This window comes from Dermacentor andersoni, chromosome 9, assembly GCF_023375885.2.
Source record: "Dermacentor andersoni chromosome 9, qqDerAnde1_hic_scaffold, whole genome shotgun sequence".
Classification (NCBI taxonomy): Eukaryota; Metazoa; Arthropoda; class Arachnida; order Ixodida; family Ixodidae; genus Dermacentor; species Dermacentor andersoni.
Window position 1 is genome coordinate 97,928,775 of NC_092822.1, and position 21,357 is coordinate 97,950,131.

The 21,357-nt window shown below is 50.4% G+C and overlaps 1 long non-coding RNA gene across 1 annotated transcript in view; it reads right to left on the minus strand.

The window, feature by feature from the left end:
• LOC129383996 (uncharacterized) overlaps positions 1-21,357 on the minus strand; it is a 48,713-nt gene that overhangs the window by 6,937 nt on the left and 20,419 nt on the right. Inside the window, exons 4-5 of the long non-coding RNA XR_011890180.1 lie at positions 17,003-17,026; positions 950-973 (exon numbers count right to left, since the gene is read on the minus strand). This is a non-coding gene — a long non-coding RNA (uncharacterized lncRNA). The remainder of the gene's footprint in view (positions 1-949; positions 974-17,002; positions 17,027-21,357) is intronic.

The window sequence follows — 21,357 nt, forward strand, 5'->3', positions numbered from 1 at the left end:
GGAAAGCTGGTTGTTTCAAATAAGAGAAGAAAGCTTACTTTGTAAAATTTACGGCCTGTCTGAAGTGTGCGGATTTGTGCTCTTTCTTTCATTAGTAGTGTGGGAGAGCCTGCTTGCCGATATTTGGATAAGGTGGCACAGCGCAAAGCTGTGTCACCTATAGTGCGCCTATGATCGTTTTGTGTAGGGTTCCGAAATAACGTATGCGTGTTACCATTTATGTTTGGTGATGGACGAATAGGCTAAAAGATTAGTTTTGCTGGAGCATGCCCTAGTTTATGCTTTAGTCGTGCAAAGTTTGCCAAACGCTGAGTCATAAATCACACATCTGCGAGTGCGAATCTACGTTTCAGGTTACAATTTCAGTGCCTCATACTCCATCGTGGTTTTGGCATGTGAAACCCCACAATTTAATTTGGTCACAGCTACACCTAGATCCCTTTAATTCGCCAACCTGATTTGTCAAGATTTTGTCAAGGGATGGAAGGCCGTACCAAAAATAGGTGATCAATGGTGACATTGATTTCAGTGAACACAATACAACACAATACAATATTTTAGCGGTGGGCGAATGCTCCCATGAGGGGAGCCTGATGAAACGGGTAATGAGGTAGACACGCAGAACTGTCGATAACAACAAATTGCGCGCGGTTAGTTAAATGTACTGTAACTCTTCTGAATTAGCTTCGAGTTTGAAACAAGGAAGAAAGCCTCATCGAAATGAAGGAATGTAAATCAACCTGACCTGCTTTATCTAGGATACTCGTAAAAGAATGTGCAATCTCTACCAGCTGCGGAAGAGCTGAAAACTATCCTACAACAGTGCTCCAGAGGGGAAAGTAATAACTTGTCTTTTGACTACTTAGTGACTGTGACGTTGCGCTCAAGTATCTTCCAATTAATATATGTAGAGAAATTTACAGGCAGGACCCTCGACTAAGGTACTTACCCGTGGGCACTCCAGTGGCCGCGGCTATGATCGGTGCAAACGTAAAAAAAAGGGAGAAGAAAAAGGAAACGAATGAAAAAAAATATGAGTGGCGATTCTCGCATATATTTATTTTGGAGTCGGACATATTTGACATGTTGGGTTTCTTTACGCCATTCTAGTTATATCAGAGATCGCTGTCATCACATCAGAATTATTTCATAATGCAATAACCTATGACAACGAACTGTGGAAAATATTAGCATATTTAAATGAGGGAATGCACTACATGGCTTGCTCTCGATGCCCTCTGCTAACAAACTCCGCAACACAGAGCACTCTTTTCAATTTCACGAGGGCGATACAGAAATAAAGCATCCAAGCCCACTACCTTGCTAATAATACAGCGAATATTTTCAACTGTTCATTGTTAATGCGCTGATGCTTAAGCTATAGAATGACACTTGCCTCTCACCCTACTGCGTCTTCTGGTTCCAGAGTAATCGAGAGAGCCATGGCATCCAGTGGTGACGTCCGGTTCAAACAGCGGGCTGCAAATGAATTTCTGACGGCAGAAGGTTGCGTGCCCATCAACTTTCATCGCCGCATGACTACAGACTGCGCGGAGGCGGGCAAAGAATATGGGAGACTTAAATCCAGCCGCATCAAATCTCCAGGATCAGGACCGAAGGGGACGGTCCGCAACTGCCTCTGATGAAGGACATGAACATTAGGTGGACGAGTTGATTGGGGGCAATTGGAGCATCATGCAACGCGACTTCGCAACAACACTCGCCACTTCCATTAGTTACGTGAACCACATGATCAAGAACTTACTGCGTCACAACAACATTTGCACTCGTTGGGTAGCGGGTAAACTAACGACCGACATGAACGAGTCGAGAAAGCGTGCCCAACGAGCGCAAATCTTCTCGTGACCCCGCAGGACCTTAGTGATGTGGCCCACTGAACCAAAGGAAATCGCGAGTGTTGTTGGGGTCTCCTGTTGCGTGATCCTGCGATTGCTCTAAATCAGCTCGTCCATCTGATGATGATCCTCTTTAGATCCAATTGCGGGCCGTCCACTTCGGTGCTGACCGCAAGATTTGATGCGGCTCGATTTTGAAATTTCACAGTCCTTGAACCTCTCCGCACAGGGCTGACGTGAACGCAGGCATACCTGGAAACTGCAGTAAGACAACGATGAATGTTGATGGACACAACCTTCCGCAGTCATATTCATTTACAGGCCGCAGTTTCCACCGGACGTCGTCACTGGATGCCATGATTTGCTCAATTACTCTGGACCGGGACGAGATAGGAAGGTGAGGCAAATGACATTCGACAGCATAAACATCAGTGCATTAACGATAAACAGTTCAAAATGTTTCCAATAATATTTCAAATGTAGTGGGGCTGGAGGCGTTGCTTTCTGAGTCGCCCTCGTATAACAACCTGTTAAATGTACTTCACTTTATCACTTCAAAAGCTATCAGTATCCATAAAACAGCGCTAGAGTAAAGCGTGTTTTGGGTAATTTGAACACGTTCTTAGGGCCTACGAGATTTTCTCCAATTACGTCTCAGCGTACATCATCTGCGAGAAAATTAGATCAATTCACGCCATCAAGAGAGTAATTACAACATTATCTTTCTTGTTTCAGCACTGTTTTTACACGCCTTGCTGCTAAATCATTCTTTCACTTTACTTGATTACAGCAGGTGACCCCGCGAAGTGCGCATCACCATGAGAGCCACCTGTAGCATATTCATGGGTGGCTCAGCGTGAAGCTCCGAGTGACTTTCCTTACTCCCAGAAGCTGATGCCAATTGGAGCTTTGCCTAAATTCACTATTGGAGGTGCAGTCGTTAAAGCATAATAATTGATAATGTTTTATGGCACAAAGACATCAAGGCCAAGGAGTGCCATGCATTTTGTATAGCCACCTGTAGCATATTGATGGGTGGCTCAGCGTGAACCTCGAGTGACTTTCCTTATTCCCAGAAGCTGATGCCGATTGGAGCTTTGCCTAACCTCACTATTGGAGGTGCTGTCGTTATAGCATGATAATTGATAATTGATTAATTGATAATTGATAATTGATTCAGCGTTCACCACGGTTAGGTCCGGGCATAGGGACCGCTTTGTTGTTCACTATGGCAATGCCATACTACGACACACATTGCGTTACAGCAAGGTTCATTGCACTGGGAGCCTCTCTTTGTGGTTCTGCCGGCGTATTTAGGGAAATATGCCACCAATTCATTGAGTGTACATGGTAATCCTGAACTTATCAACGAATAAATTATGTAGTTTTCGTCTTAACTGACGTACACTTCGGCTAACTACACATACGTAGCGACCTGATTCAGCGAAATGCACGAGAGCTTTCCGAATAAAACTGGCCATGCTTGAAAAATTGAACATACTGTAGGAACTGCAGCGGCGGGGGGGGGGCGGGAGTTTCTCGGAAGGAGAGCAGAGCCCTACCCCCCGCCTCGCCGGGGCAATACCGATGCTAGTCGCATTAGCGTAGTGTGCTGTTACCCACATCATTTGAGGTTCTAAGCCTTCTCTAAACTTTTATTGCTGCTGAAAGCTTATTGCATCATTATTGGCGCAGACTTGCACGGCTATTAATTAAAGTATTCGCTTTATTTCTAAAATCCTGGCAATAGGACAACAAGCGCATTACCCTTACGCAGATACAATGTGTGTAAATATACAGGGTGTAAAAACTGTCATGCCCCAAGATTCAATATCTGCAATTGCAACGTAGCCGGATTGATCCAAGATAAGACTGTTTGCCATCGCTTGAAGATAATCACATTTTTCTTGCATTGCGCCTAACTAAATACTTAAGTCTTAATTAACTTCTCAAATATTATAACTAGAATAAAACTAACATATTGTAGTGGAACATGAAGAATTTCCGATGCAGCTTTGTGTTGCTGAACTGGGGCTAAATAATTTTTCCCCGCGTCAAAAAAAACCTCAAATCATAGGCGCTGACTAAATGGGGAGGGGCGCAGGTGGGAGGGCGAGCTGCGGGGCCCAATCCCTCTCCAGTGTTTCCGGAGGGGCCAGAGTCTCCCGTGCCATCCCGGAGATCTACACAAACTCCTAAAATATATACAAGTATATTTACAAGGGAATACGCCGCACTTGGCCAAGAGGCCGCCGCCCGCGCTAGCCTCAAATCGTTGTCGTCGTCTTCTCACTGCTCACCTCTTCGTCATTGCAAATACTCTTCCGTAGCACTACCCCCGGCGGCAAAAGCGCCGTCCCGGTGCGACTAAAGGGCGGACTCGAAAGCAGTTTCGTAGGCCTTGAGCCTACTGACGCGCACGACATCACTAGAGGCAAGAGTAGAGGACGAGGTTGAACTCACAGGAGCAATTGGTACGTAACAGGCGTCACCTCGCGCAGCACGGGGCAGGGCCCTGTGTATCGCGAAAGGAGCTTTTCTGGAAGTGCGAGAGCACCAGGCGAAAACTGTACGTCACGGTGGCGGCCGTACTGACGCAGCTGAATGGTTTGCGAGGCCGTCAGTCGAGCACGGGCAAGCTGGCGTGCATGGTCGACGAGGGTGATGGCGTCGCGCACATACTCGTTTGTTGAGAACGCAGCAGGAAGAAGTGCCGTGTCAAGGGGCTAGGTCGGTTCGCGACGGTACAGTAGCTACTCTGGAGAAAATCCGGCGGTGTCGTGCCGGGAAGAATGCGCAAATGTTACGTACTGAAGGTCCATGTCCCAGTCGTGGTGTCCTTAGAAACGTATTTGGACAGCATATCGGTAAGAGTACGGTATAACCGCTCTGTAAGGCCATTGGTTTGAGGATGGTATGAGGTAGTCAGCTTGTGTTGAGTGGAGCAGAAAGGCACAATTTCGGCGATAACTTATGAGAGGAAGTTACGACCACGGTCAGGAAGCAGCTGTCGCGCAAGAGAAAGTCCGCGACGTCAGTGGCGCAACTGGCAGGCTTCGCCCGCGTGATAGCGTATACGGTGGCATAAGCAGTTGCGACGGCTACCCATTTGATCCCAGAGGATGACGTGGGAAAGAGACCGAGGAGGTGGAATCCAAGAGGAAAGAACGGTTCCGCAGGGATCTTGATCGGCTGGAGATGACCGGCAAATAGTACCTGAGGTGTTTTCCGGCGCTGGCAGTGATCACAGGCAGCAACATAGAGTCGGACGGAGCGAGCGAGACCAAGCCAATAGAAGCGGCGGCAGACGCGGTCGTATGTGCGGGTTACCACAATATGTCCTGCAGTGGGTGCGTCATGCACCTCAAGGAGCACAGTCTGTCGTAGATGTTTTGGCATGACAAGAAAATCAGATCCGTCAGAGAGGAAGTTCCTTCGGTACAGAATGCCGCCCTGGAGGGCATATTGGCGAACGGATGCGTCAGTAGGTGAACACGCAGACGCTTGATGAGTATTCGCAGCGATAGGTCTCGATACTGCTCATCGGTGATTTTAGTGACGAAAGACACAGTATATGCTCTTGGCAGTACTGCTGTCGGCGTTGTCAGGCTCGTCTACCGGGTAGCGAGACTGGCAGTCAGCGTCCTTGTATAGTCGGCCAGATTTGTAGGTGACAGTATACGAATATTCTTGCAGGCGTAAGGCCCTGCGACCAAGACTTCCTGTCGGATCTGTTAGTGAGCATAACCAGCGAAGCGCATGATGGTCTGTGACAACGGAAAACGGTTTGGCCGTATAAGTATGGCGGGATCTTCGCAACCGCCCAAACTAGGGCCAGACACTCACGCTCAGTGATGGAATAGTTGCACTCCGCGGGTGAGAGGAGCCTGCTGGCGTAAGCGATAACACGGTCGTTGCCGCGCTGGCGTTGTGCCAGTACTGCGCCAATTCCGTGACCACTGGAATCAGTACGGACTTCGGTGGGCGCAGAAAGATCTAAATGAGCCAGAACGGGAAGCGTTGTGACAAGGTCTATTAGGTGCAAGAATGCAGAGGTCTCGTTATCGCCCCACTGAAAGGGGCGTCTTTCTTCAAAAGCTCGGTTAGTGGCGGAAGCACGAACAAAGGTCGATGAAGCTGTGCGCATCCTTGACTCACTAAGGAACAGGTAAGTGCGCAACAGCATGGATCTTGCCTGGTCCGGTTGAACTCCGTTCGCGTCAACAAAATGCCCATGGACGGTAATCTGGCGAAGCTGAATTGGCACTTCGACGCATTGAGTTGCCGACCGGCTCGACGAAAAACGTCCAGGACTGCTAAGAGGCGCGCGACGTGCGTAGCGAACTTTGGGTAGAATACTATAACGTCGTCCAAGGAGCACAGGCACGTGGACCATTTGAAACCGTGAAGAAGGGAGTCCATCATGCGTTCGAAAGTGGCACGAGCTTTACAAAGACCGAACGGCATCACTTTGAATTGATAAAGACCGTCGGGGGCTACAAAAGCAGTCTTCTCGCGGACGAGCTCGTCCACGGCAATCTGCCAGTAGTCGGAGCGAAGGTCAACAGAGAAGTAACGAAGTAGGCAGTCAGGGGCGTCATCAATCCGAGGTAAGGGATACACTTCCTTTTTGGTATCCCTGTTAAGGTGCCGATAATCCACGCAAAAGCGGCATGAGCCATCGTTTTTTACCAGTACAACAGGTGACGCCCATGCGCTACATGACAGTTCAATAATGTTCTTGGCAAGCATTTTGCTAACTTCTGCATGAATAACTTGACGCTCAGCTGGTGACACTCGATACGGGCGGCGATGAATAGGAGGGGCATTGCCGGTATCAATGCGATGTTTGACAGCTGTGGTTTGGGTCAAAGGACGATCGTAACAGTCGAGAATATCGTGGTAGGATAACATAACGCGGTAGAGTTCACGAGCGTGCTCGGACGACATGTCGAGCGCAATCACTTTCTGTAAGCCGGCGATGGTACACGTTGCTGACTGCGAAGGTAGAGGGGGATCGGCTGAATTGTCTTGTGCAATAGATGCTACTGAGTGATGCTCTAATGAGCAAAGCTGGGACAGGGACATCCCACGTGGCAACACTTGTGCTGTAAAGCCAAATTTGACCACAGGCAGGCAGACGCAATTCGCAGTACAAGATAGAACTGTATGAGGTAATGTGATCCCGTGTGTAAGTAGGACGTGTTGTATAGTAGCCGCGATGTTGTCACCGTCGGGGACTGGTGGGCATGACACTAAGGCAACGTAACTCAATGCCGAAGGTGGCAAGCGAACGAAGTCGAAAGAACTGAGGCGACTCGGGTTTTGTTGAGCGGGATCTAGAACAGGCAGGTCAAGGCGGAGAGTACTGGCGGAACAATCAATGAGAACAGAATGTGCGGAGAGGAAACTTAGAGGAGGATGCCGTGGGGACAGTGGGCGATGACTGTGAATGGCACGATAGTGGAGCAATTGGCGAAGGAGACGCGGGCAGCACACATACCAATTACGGGTGCTGTTTCGCCATCGTCGACACGGACAACAGGCGTCGTGGCGTGATCATTTTCTTCAGACTGTTACGAAGGTCAGCGCTGATTACAGACAAATGCACGCCAGTGTCTATAAGAGCAGCTACAGAAACACCGTCGACTTGCAGGTCAAGGAGGTTCAGATGAGTGGGCAACGCCAGTAGAGGATTTGGCGGCGTAGGGAGCAATGCAGCGTCACCTCGAGGTGCTGCATCGTCTAGTTTTCCGGTTGGGAACGGCGTCCGAAGGCAGTCGGCGAAAAGGAGCAACGGGGCTTGGGAGAGGAAGATTGTCGTCGTTGGGGCGAAGGCGAACGAGCATAGGACGGTTCGGTGCAGGAGAATCAGTGGCAGCATTATGGGAGCGTGCGCCATATGGACGAGAAGGGCCACCTGAGGGGCGAGAGTAGGCAGTAGAGCGGGTCGGGGAATTCTAGCGACTGCGACAGTGCCGAGAAAGGTGTCCGATTCGACGGCAGTGAAAACAAATGGGCTTGCCAGCAGTGCGCCATTCAGTTGCGTCGCGGAAACATGGAGGGTAATAAGATGCGGGACGGGGCGGAGGCGAAGCCGCCGGGTGCGTGTCAGGGCGATGGGCCGAGTATATGGTGTGAAGACTCATGTTCGCGAATTCCTGGCGGACAACTGCCTGGATTAGGGAAACTGACTGCAGGTGCGTTGGAGGAGCTGGAATCGAAGGCAGCCGGATAGGCGGCCTCGATCTCACGCCGGACGATGCTGGTAACATTGCCAGTGTTGCTGGGACGAGGAGCGTCGGCACAGCAAGATGTCGCTGGGGTGTTGGGCAGACGGGCAAACTGCTGATCGATACATCTGCTTTTAGCAAGTTCCAGGCGGCGGCACTCTTTTATGACTGCATCCACCGTCGCCACGTTGTTGAAAACGAGCAAGTTGAAGGCGTCATCGCAATACCTTAGAGGATGTGGGAAAACTTGTCGAACTCATTCATATGTGCGTCAACTTTGCGGCACAGAGCCAAGACGTCCTGAATGTACGTTAGGCAGGGCTCCGTTGACATCTGCACACGGCTGGATAACGCATACTGCGCGCCAAGTTGGTGACCGTAGGGGCGGTCCGAACAACTCTCGTGAGCTTTTGCTTAAGCGAATCCCAACTGGAGGGCTTATCTTCGTGCGTCCGAAACCCAACTCGAGGTGTGCCGCCGAGGTAAAAGACTACGTTGGCGAGCATGATAGTAGGGTCCCACCGGTAATTGCGGCTGACGTGTTCGTACAGGCTGATCCAGTCGTCGACGTCTTCCCCATCTTTGCCCGAGAATACGCCAGGATCACGGGGAGCGGGGAGAGTGATGTAGGTCGTCGAAGTGGCAGCAGGTGTCGCAAGCGGCTAAGTCACCGCCGGGAGCCATGAAGGAAGGCTCGACGTACCGTCCACTGCGAAGCTCCGTGATGGGGTACAGGGAACGTCCACCTCCACCAGATATGTTACGTTGGAAGACGCCGACGAAAAGCTATATACAAGTATATTTACAAGGGAATACGCCGCACTTGGCCAAGAGGCAACAGCCCGCGCTAGCCTCCAATCTTCGTCGTCGTCTTCTCACTGCTCGCCTCTTCGTCATTACAAATACTGTTCCGTAGCAATATCATTACCAGAATTTTGTCACCCATACCATTTGAGGCTTATTTGTACTTGCCTACACATTTGACTTAGAATTTTATTGTGGTTATTCGCTCACTGCATCATCGTTGGCGCGGACATGCACGGATTTTAGTTTATGGTTTCGCTTTACTTCTGCAAATCTTGACAATAGGAGGACACGCGCATTAGAAGATACTAACGGCGGCTGCTTCATCCGTATTTTTTCACTTCAACATTGTTTTAACTTTCCACTGTAAACACCCTGTACATTTACAATATATTTATTACGTATACACACAGGACAATGCTTATACTTTTTGAAAGAGAATGAGCTAGCCATTTAAGAGTTATTACTAAAGGTATAGATAGCATAAGCCCAGTGAATGTATTGCTGCATGTTGACATCGCTTCGAATTGTTTTCCGTGCTTTATTCACCTTGAAGAAAGCCTGCAGACTTCGTGCGAAATGCACGTGAATTATATGTTGCTCAGTATTGCTTCGCTTTCCAGTAAGCAATACTAACGACTCATGGAAAAAAGGTCTATTCTAATAATTTACATTTACAAGGGATGGAAACATCAGTTACATGCAGAGGTCCCAATATACCCGCCTTCCAAACCAGCGTTGGAGGCACGAACAAGGCGCAGGGAACATGCCCACCCTTCCACGTGATAACCACAAAGTAGTCATCAGGCCACGGGGCGGCTTCAACGTTGCAACAGTCGGGGCCGTCCGCCTCGCTTCGGCCCTATGTAGGGCAGCAAACGTATCTGCACAAGACGCCACGGAAGATATTGTCTGCCCAAATATGCCGCAAAACATCATGGTTGTGAGTACCCCTCACTCTCCTAATGCAGAACGGTACCGCCAACTCGACAGCTTTCTGGTCGACGGACACCACTTCGAGATACGGGCATATGAAACAGTGCCCGACAATACAGTCAAGGCAGTCGTCCGAGGCATTCCTCTCGAAGAAGACGCGAAGGACATTCACCTCAATACCGTCAACAAGAGGAATCCGAATGCCTTAGCGGCCAAAAGACAGCAATACCACGTCGGTGATCATCGCCTTCGATGGTGGCAGAGTACCAACGTGGGTGTACTACGGGGGTGCTATGCTCAGGTGTACCTTGCACAAAAGCAGATTGACGTGTGCCATCAATGCGGACGCGTCGGCCATCGCATGGACGTCTGCCCGAACCCCCAAGACCGTGTGTGTAGAGGCTGCGGAGCCTCGAACCCAGACCCAAATCATACATGCACACCAAGGTGTCCCCTTCATGGGGGAGCGCATCCCACTGCAGACAAAACCTGCAAGGCTCGATTCAAGACCCCCTATCTTGTAAAGAAAACAACGCGGGGACCGACAGAGGGCAGCGGCGGAGGCCGCCCTGGAGCTACAGCAACAGGACTACGACAAACATTTCCCACCTGCCGCCCGCTCCCGCTCTCGAGGCCGGGCCCGGTCTCGCTCGGCTGCGGGGCCTCCATCCCGCCGGCAGAGCAGGTCTCGGAGCCGGGCGCGCAGCAAACCCCCCGGACCGAGCCATGTCCGTTCGAGCTCTCGGCGTCCGAAGCAAGCGGGCCAGCAAGATTCAGACCTACCTGACAAGGTGAACTGGGCAGATGCGGTTAAGGACTCGCTGAGCGCAAGGCTCAGGGAGCTACTGCCTCAGAACTCAGTAATAAGAGGGACCCTAGAGATGTGGCATTAGAAGCAGTGCAGCGCGAAAACGCACAGTTACGCACGGTCGTGATATAATTCGAGAGATTAAGCAGTCGATGGCGCAGACATCTACACTTAAACCTGCTTTAGTCCCGACTCCCGTCACGAACGGTAACGACAGTGCGGCGCCGCCCACAAAGAAACGCGCGGCAGCCAGTTCCGAGTCTCAACAGCTCGAGAACCTCAAATCAGCAGTAAGTGATTGGCGCAAAGCACATGTCACGATAAATGACTGGCGGAAAGAACAAGATGAAATTCCAACCGGAATCTGCAACCTCGGCGTTGCGGTCAATAACCTCACTGTTCGAAGAGACAGGGTTGAAACCCACATAGACAAAATCGAGACTCACATAGGCCTTCGCCCAGGCATGGAAATCATGCCCACCATGGGCATGATGATGGGCATGAGCTCGTGGTGTGGCAGTGGGAAGCAACGACTGCTGCAACAATACGTCCGACACGCGCAACCCAAGCCCGACGTCATAATGATACCAGAAACAGTAGGTACCGTACCCAAGCTTCCAGGTTACACTGCGCATGCCTCGCCAATTCCCGTTTATCGCGGACTTGCAATTTTAATGCGGAAAGGGATAGTAGTGAAAGAACACAGCGTTGGCGGCACACATGAGCAAAACATGCTTTTAGGGCTCCTTCCCAATAGAACACGCAACCGCAGTGTATTTCTCCTCAACGTATATAGTAATCCGGCTCACTCACGCGTCGTTTCCTCTCTGTTCTGAAGGGCGCTTGCCTTGGCGGGCGCTAAACCGTTTCTGGTGGCCGGAGATTTTAACGCCCCAAACGAGGCCTGGGGCTATGGCCACACTACCGCCAAAGGTCGACGACTGTGGCAGGACCTGCATGATGCCGAATTAAATCTTAGTACCGATCCCACGGCGCCGACCCGCACGGGCACCTCTATGGCACGGGACACGACACCAGACCTGACGGCGGTCCCTAACATCCCTCAAGCAACGTGGTACAATACCTTTGAAGATCTCGGAAGTGACCACATGATCATAGAAACACGAATTCATTAGGCGGGTACACCCCCTTTTCCTAAGCTATTTAAATGTACGGACTGGGACAAATTCCGAAAGCAGCAAGTTGAACAGAGAGGTGAAGAGAACATCGATGACATCGAGGCATGGATGGAGACGCTCAACGACGACATGAACAAGGCGACGCAGACGCTCGCACCCGAAGTCCAGGTTGACAAGATCGACAGCCGACTAGCCCACCACTGGGAAGCCAAGACGTCACTACATGCAAGATGGAAGAAGCAAAGGCACAACCGAAAGCTTCGTAAGAAGTTCGAACATATCAATCGCCAGCTGGAAGAACACTGCCGGACCTTAAGCCGCCAACAGTGGTATGACATCTGCAACGCAGTCGATGGGCAGCTCCACAATGGCAGCACGTGGCGTCTCCTTCGCGACCTCTTGGGGGAAACGCAGAGCAAGTCTGCTCAGCTAGCAAACCTGCAACCCCTTTTGCACAAGGAACAGGCTACCACGAGTGATCACCAGCTCGTGACACGCCTGCTAGCGAAGTGCTTCCCTCAACGGCCTGATGTTCAACACGGAGATTACACTGGAGAGAAAAATGTGACACTCGATGAATTTCACGTGTCAGAGATCCGCGCAGCTCTCCACGCCCTTAATGGCAAATCAGCACGTAGTCCCGACAAGGTTACGAGCAAGACTCTACGAAACCTCGATACTGTCTCGATAACCGCTCTTACGGCATACATCAACAAATGCTGGCGAGCAGGTCGCATCCCAGGGGCGTGGAAACGCTCTAAGGCAGTCCTGATACCGGAGCCAGGCAAGCCGTCCAGCCTCGATCACTTGCGGCCCATTTCCCTCACATCCTGCGTTGGCAAGGTGATGGAGCACGCATTCCTCTCCCGCATCAACCACCACTTCGAGGTCACTGGAGCCTACCCCCAACTATGGTGGGCTTCCGGTCACACCTCTCCACTCAAGACGTCATGCTCCAGCTCTACCACCAGATTATCGATGACCCAACTAGTGGCAACCGGGCCATCTTCAGCCTAGATCTGGAAAAGGCATTTGAAAATGTAGCACATGCAGCAATCCTGAGTCGCGACTTCCTGTCGCGCCGCACAGTCACCCTCGCGGTGGCAGCATGACGTCCGACGAACATACAATAGGAAGCACCTGCACTCCTCAAGGGTCGGTCCTATCCCCGCTCCTTTTCAACCTCGTGATGCTGGATCTCCCGGCCTACCTCGACGAGATCGATGGCCTCCATCACGCCTTGTATGCAGGTGACATCACCCTGTGGGTCAACAAGGGCAGTGAGGGTCAGATAGAATTCAACTTGCAAGCAGCGGTCTCTGCAGTTGAAACCTACCTCCAAGACACAGGTCTCCGACTATCTCCACTCAAATCGGAGCTGCTCGTCTACCGCCCGCGCCACCGGCCCAAGCCTACAGCCGAGTCACGCCAATGTGACGACATAATCCTCTATACGCAAGACGGCTCCTGCATTCCCCGAGTCCCGAAGATACGCATCCTAGGCATGCATATACCAGCCAACGGGTCAAACACAGAAGCTATTCGCAAAATCGAATGCAAGGTTACAGCGGCTACCCGCCTGATAAAACGCATTACAAATAAGCACACGGGCATGAAGGAGGACAGTGTCATGCACCTCATACACTCTTTCACAATCAGTCACATCACTTATGTGGCTGCCTTCCACATTTGCTTCGCCCTTGGCCTACCGGAGTTCACAAGCACTGCTCGTCTGCTACAGCTGGGGGTATACAACACGCTTGAAAAAATCGTGGATGCGCAAAAAACCTCTCAACTCGAACGCATGACTGACAGCCACGGGCCGATACATCCTGCAGAAACTCGGCTTCAACTACCACGTCCAACACTGTCAGAAAAAGGTCATTCCACCCGACCTCAGCGACACGCTGATTGTCGCCCCTATCCCTTGAAACATGCACCCCGAATTTAATCGGGGCCGACGCCAGGCCCATGCCAAGGCACTGCTGCGTTCCTTGGGTGGAAACAGGAATACGCGCTTTGTAGACGCCGCAGAATACACACGAGAACACCGGCTCACGGCGGTAGTCGTAGACGTTAGTACCCGGCGTACGCACGCGTGTAGTGTCGCAACGGAATACCACGAAACAGCGGAAGAGGTAGCGATTGCGCTTGCGCTTACCTCTGCGAAATAGTTTTTAGCGACTTACAATCCGCAGTTCGCAAGTACGCGCGGGGGCGCATTTGCTCCGAAGCTCTCCAGATTCTAAGGAAAGCTGGTCGACAGCACTTCGATAACACCATGATCATGTGGCTTCCAGCCCACGTCGCCCCCCCCCCCCCCCCCCCCACCGATGAGGGCCCCCCTAACTTGAACGAGGTAGCACACCACTCTGCGCGAGAACTGACCCGCCGCACAGAATCGGAGACCGCCTCTTCGAGTTCGGAACTCCTGGTTCAAAACACGCGAGAACGCCTGGTCGGGTACAATGACATCACCAAGCACTACCAGCTAGGCAGGCGATTGCTGCCCCCACCTCACCCCATGCTGAAACGTCGCCAGGCAGTCATCTGGCGGCAATTTCAAACACAAACATTCCCCAGTCCGGTGCGATTGCAGCACATTTTCCCCGCGCAAAACCCGAATGCTCTTTGCAAATTATGTCAGGAAACTAGAGCGACGCTGTCACACATGTTGTCGGAGTGTCGTGTTACATCAGCTGCAATGGCAGTAGCTCCGGAGGCTGTTGCGTCGAAGTGGGCCGCCGCTCTGCGCAGCTCCAACCTGAATACACAAGAGTGGGCTGTCCAGCAAGCCCGAGAGGCGGCGACGAGGCAAGGCCTGGAAGTCCCCTCATGGGAAACCTGAGCTTGGGTCGTCAAATTTGCCGCATTCAAAATAAAATTGTTCCCATCCATTAATATTGTTGCCGACCACTTCGGAGTTCCGTAGTGAGGACGGGGATCGCTGACCTCCATCAGAAATGTTACGTGTGGAAAGACACAGACGAGAGATGCTATTTACACGCTATTTACACTGGAGCCAGGCAGCCAGGCTGACACTCGCTCGTGCCGAGGGCACCGACCAACTTCTACGTCGTTGTCGCGGCTGGTCGTCTCTCGCGGAATCATATCGTAATAATATATACAGGGTGTCATGCACCCACATTTTAAAACAAATTGCGTTACTCAAAGAAAACCTAGTGCATATTGTTTCCGGTACAGCACAGTAGCTGCCAGTAACGTTTTCCATTATTAAGATTTAATTTGATAATTGTAATTAAAGACGTACTATACTAATTGTTAATGTGTCAATGAGATATATGTAGGCACAACCAAGGGACATCTAACTGCGGTATTTTGAGTTAGGTACTAATTGCCCACTAATTTTCCCCGACTGATAAGCCCCGCGACATATCAGAAATACCACGTGACTGCGCTTCCACCCACATCAAAAAGCAGCGCCCTCGATGAAGAAAAACATCGTGATCGGGCTAGTTCCTTATCTGCCACGCCCCGCCCACGAAGAGACCTACCTCGAAGTTGGGATAGGAGAAGACCTGTCCCACATCCGGTCTGGCTAAGTTTCGGTTAGCTTGCCGCTATACCGCGAGTGTGGGGAGGCTTTGTGCGGTGTCTGCACGGGTACCAATTATCTTCGCCGAGAATGTCATCTAGAGTCAGTATAGCTTATAATAACTATGGCAGGCGAGTCGGTCCTGACCTTATTCGCGTCTCCCTGTCCGTGGATCGGAGTCACGTGGTTGCACTCGCGCGCTGTCCTCTTTCCTTTCTTTTTTCCTGCGAACTGCACAGTCACTATGATAGTTACGTTCGATTGCGGTGCGCAGCCCCTTAATTGCTCTGTGTGCTGCGCAGTCCGATCACTGCGATCAAACGCTGTCTAGTGAGAGGGCGAGCGGAGAGAAGATTAAGGCACGCGCCGTGAAGTGTGAGAAGGAAATTCCGGAAAAGTGGGACTGTCTTTTTATTTTTATTATGGGGTTTAGCGTGCCAAAACCACTTTCTGATTATGAGGCACGCCGTAGTGGAGCATCCCGGAAATTTGGACCACCTGGGGTTCTTTAACGTGCACCTAAATCTAAGTACACGGGTGTTTCCGCATTTCGCCCCCATCGAAATGCGGCCGCCGTGGCCGGGATTCGATCCCGCGACCTCGTGCTCAGCAGCCCAACACCATAGCCACTGAGCAACCATGGCGGGTGTGGGACTGTCTCTACGTTCACTTTATTGAATAACATTAAAGGACACGGGGTGGGGAAATATCGTCCGCGTTTCAAGCGTGCCAGGAAGCGGCCGGCTACGTAAGGTAGGTCGTTAAGATAAAGCTGGTTGTTTCAAATAAAAGAAGGAAGCTTACTTCGTAAAATCACAATCTGTCTGAAGTGTTGGCATACGTCTTCTGTCATTAGAGGTCTGGGAGGGCAAGCTTGCCGATATCTGGATAAGGTGACAGAGTGCAAAGCTGTATCACCTATAGTGCATCGACGTTCGCTTTTGTGCAAGCGTCCCAAATAATGCACCCGTGTTTCCGATTTATGTCCGGACGAATAGGCTAAAAGTTTAGTTTTGCTGGAGCATGCCTTAGTTTATGCTTTAGTCGTGCAAAATTTGCGAAACGCCGAGTCAAAAATCTTACACATATGCGAGCTCGAATCTAGGCTTCAGGTTATATTTTTTGTGCCATATAACCCGATCGTGGTCTTGGCATGTAAACCCCAAAATTTAATTTGGTTACAGCTACACCTTGTCAAGATTTTGTCAAGAGATGGAAGACTGTACCAAAAATAAGTGATCAATGATAACATTGACTTCATGAACACAATACAACATTTTATCGGCGGGCGAACGCTCCCTTCAGGGTATCCCGATGAAACTGGTATTGAGATAGGCACGTGGAACTGTCGATAACAACAAATTGCGCGCGGTTAGTTAAATGTACTGTAACTCTTCTGAATAAGCTTGAAGTTTGAAACAAGGCAGAAAGTTTCATTAAAATGAAGGAATGTAAATCAACCTGTGCTGCTTTATCTAGGATACTCGAAAAAGAGAGTGCAACCGTTACCAGCTGCACCAACAGCTGAAAACTATCCTACAACAGTGCTACAGAGGGGAAAGTAATAATTTGTCTTTTAACTACTTAGTTATAAAACTTTGTGACGTTGCGCTCAAGCATCTTCCAATCAATATATGTAGAGAAATTTGACACTCGACTAAGGTACTTACCCGTGGGCACTACCGTGGCCGCGGCTATGATCGGTGCAAACGTCAAAAAAAGGGAAAAGAAAAAGGAGACGGAGACGAATTAAAACATGTATGAGTGGCGATTCTCGCATATATAACTTTGGAGTGGGACATATTTAACATGTTGGGCTTCTTTACACAATTCTAGTTATCAGAGATCGCAGTCATCACATCAGAATTATTTCATAATGCAGTCACCTATGACAATGAACTGTGCAAAATATCAGCATGTTTAAATGAGGGAGCGCACTACATTGCTCGCTCTCGATGCCCTCTGCTAACAAACTCCGCAACACAGAGCACTTTTCAATTTCACGAGGGCGACACAGAAATAACGCATCCATGGCCACTACCTCGCTAATAAAACAGCGAATATTTTCAACTGTTCATTGTTAATGCGCTGATGCTTAAGCTATAGCATGACACTTGCCTCACACCCTACTGTTTCTTCTGGTTCCAGAGTAATCGAGTGAGCCATGGCACCCAGTGGTGACGTCCGGTTGAAACAGCGGGCTGTACAGAAATTTCTGCAGAAAGTTGTGTGCCCATCAACATTCATCGCGGCGTGACTACAGTTTATGGGGATGCCGGTGTTGACTGTCAGCACTGTGCGTAGGTGGGCAAAGAATATGAAAGACTAAAATCCAGCTGCATCGAATCTCCAGGATCAGGACGGAAGTGGACGACCCGCAGCTGTCCCTGATGAAGGACATCAACATTAGCTGGACGAGTTGATTGGGGGCAATTGGAGCATCATGCAACGCGAGATCGCAACACTCGCCACTTCCATTAATTACGTGAACCACATGATCAAGAACTTACTGCGTTACAACGTCTGCACTTGTTGGGTACCAGGGCAACTAACCACCACCATGAACGAGTCGGGAAAGCGTGCCCAACGAGCGCAAATCTTCTCGTGACCCCGGAGGACCTTAGTGATGTGGCCCACTGAACCAAAGGAAATCGCGAGTGTTGTTGGGGTCTCCTGTTGCGTGATCCTGCGATTGCTCTAAATCAGCACGTCCACCTGATGTTGATGATCCTCTTTAGATCCAATTGCGGGCCGTCCACTTCGGTGCTGACCGCAAGATTTGATGCGGCTCGATTTTGAAATTTCACAGTCCTTGAACCTCTCCGCACAGGGCTGACGTGAACGCAGGCATACCTGGAAACTGCAGTAAGACAGCGATGAATGTTGATGGACACAACCTTCCGCAGTCATATTCATTTACAGGCCGCAGTTTCCACCGGACGTCGTCACAGGATGCCATGATTTGCTCAATTACTCTGGAACGGGACGAGATAGGAAGGTGAGGCAAATGACATTCGACAGTACAAACATCAGTGCATTAACGATAAACAGTTCCAAATGTTTCCAATAATATTTCAAATGTAGCGGGGCTGGAGGCGTTGCTTTCTGAGACGCCCTCGTATAACAACCTGTTAAATGTACTTCACTTTATCACTTCAAAAGCTATCAGTATCCATAAAACAGCGCTAGAGTACAGCGTGCTTTTGTTAATTTGAACACGTTCTTAAGGGCATATGAGATTTTCTCCAATTACGTCGCAAGACAGAAATAATGTCTCAGCGTACATCATCTGCGAGAAAATTAGATCAATTCACGCCATCAAGAGAGTAATTACAACATTATCTTTCTTGTTTCAGGACTGTTTTTACACGCCTTGCTGCTAAATCATTCATTCACTTTACGTGATTACAGCAGGCGACCCCGCGAAGTGCGCATCGCCATGAGATCCACCTGTAGCATATTGATGGGTGGCTCAGCGTGAAGCTCCGAGTGACTTTCCTAATTCCCAGAAGCTGATCCAGATTGGAGCTTTGCCTAACCTCACTATTGGAGGTGCAGTGGTTACAGCATAATAATTGATAATGTTTTATCGCTCAACGACATCTAGGCCAAAGATGGCCATGCATTTTGCATTCAGTGTTGACCACGGTTAGGTCCGGGCATAGGAACCGCTTTGTTGTTCACTATCGCAATGCCATACTACGACGCACATTGCGTCACAGCAAGGTTGATTGCACTGGGAGCCTCTCTTTGTGGTTCTGCCGGTGTATTTAGGGAAAAATGCCACCAATTCATTGAGTGTACATGGTAATCCTGAACTTATCAACGAATAAATTATGTAGTTTCCTTCTTAAAGGACGTACACTTCGGCTAACTACACATCCGTAGCGACCTAATTCAGCCAAATGCACGACAGCTTTCTGAATAAAATTGGCCATGCTTGAAAAATTTAACATACTGTATGAAATGAGTGGGGCTGGAGGCGTTGCTTTCTGAATCGCCCTCGTATAAAAACCTGTCAAATGTACTTCACTTCTATCACTTCAAAAAACTATCAGTATCCATAAAACATTGATGGGTCGCTCAGTGTGAAGCTCCAGCTGACTTTCCTTATTCCCAGAAGCTGATGCCGATTGCAGCTTTGCCTCACCTCACCATTCACTGATCCAAGTTAACACTATTTGCCGTCCGTTCAAGATGCGCCTAGATGCTTAGTCTTAATTACCTCCCGATACAGCTTTGTGTTGCTCAATAGGGGCTACATAATTTTTCCGAACGTCAAAGAAGACCTCAAATCATAGGCGCCGAGTAAATGGGGAGGGGGCAGGGGGAGCTACGGGACCCAAGCCCTTCCCAGAGTTTCCGGAGGGGCCAGAGTCCCCCCGCCATCCCGGCGAGCTGCACAAATTTCAAAAATATTGTTACGTAGGAAGACGCAGACGAAAAGCCATACACGAGTATATTTACAAGGGAATACGCCGCACTGTTGCCTCTATCGAGAGGCAGAGCCAACAGCCCGCGCTAGCCTCCAATCGTCGTCGTCGTCTTCTCACGGCTCACCTCTTCGTGATTGCAAATACTATCCCGTAGCACTACCCCCGGCGGCAAAACCGCCGTCCCGGCGCGACTAAAGGCCGGACTCGGAAGCAGTGTAGTAGGCCTTGAGCCTACTGACGTGCATGACATCACTAGATGCCAGAGTAGAGGACGAGGTTGAACTCAGAGGAGTAATTTCGTACGTCACAGGTGTTGCCTAGCGCAGCACGCGGGAGGGCCCTGTGTGTCGCGAAAGGAGCTTTTCTAAAAGTCCGACAAGACGAGAGGTCGACCACAGGAGCACGCGCGCACCAGGCGAAAACTGTACGTGACGTTGGTGGGCGTTGTAGTGACGCTGCTGAGTGGTTTGCGAGGCCGTCAGTCGAGCATGGGCAGGCTGGCGTACATAGTCGGCGAGGGCGATTGCTTCGCGCGCATACTCGCTTGTTGAGATCGCAGCAGGAAGAAGAGCCGTATCAAGGGGCTAGGTCGCTTCACGACCGTACACTAGATAAAATGGAGAAAATCCGCCGGTGGTCGTGCCGGGAGGAATTATACGCAAATGTGACGTAAGGAATGGCAATGTCCCAGTCGTGGTGGTCCCTTGGAAATGTGCTTGGACACCACATCAGTAAAAGTACGGTTTAACCGCTCTGTCAGGCCATTGGTTTGAGGATGGTATGAGGTAGTCGGCTTGTGTTGAGTGGAGCAGGAACGCACAATGTCGGTGAGGACTTTCGAGAGGAAGTTAAGACCATGGTCAGTAAACAGATGTCGTGGCGCACCATGAAAAAAGATAATGTCACCCAAGAGAAAGTCCGCGATATCAGTGGCGCAACTGGTAGGCTTCGCCCATGCGATAGAGTATCGGGTGGCGTAAGCAGTTGCGACGGCTACCCATTTGTTCCCAGAGGATGACGTGGGAAAGGAACCGAGGAGGTCTAATCCAACACGAAAGAACGGTTCCACAGGGACGGTGATCGGCTGGAGATGACCGGCAGGTAGTACCTGAGGTGTTTTGCGACGCTGGCAGGGATCACAGGCAGCAACATGGAGTCGGACGGAGCGAGCGAGACAAGGCCGATAGAAGCGGCGGCGGACGCGGTCATATGTGCGGGTTACCCCAAGATGTCCTGCAGTGGGTGCGTAATGCATCTCGAAGACCTCAGTCTGTCGTAGATGTTTTGGCACGACAAGAAGAAAATCAGATCCATCAGGGAGGAAATTCCTCCCTGATGGATCTGCCACGCCCCACGCCCTTATCTGCCACGCCCCGCCCACGAAGAGACCTACCTCGAAGCTGGGATAGGCAGACGACCTCTCCCACATCCGGTCAGGCTAAGTTTCGTTTAGCCTGCCGCTATACTGCGAGTGCGGGGAGGCTTTGTGCGGTGTCTGCACGGGTGCCCATTATCTTCGCGGAAAATGTCATTTAGAGTCAGTATAGTTTATAATAACCATGGCAGGCGAGTCGGTCCTGACCTTATGC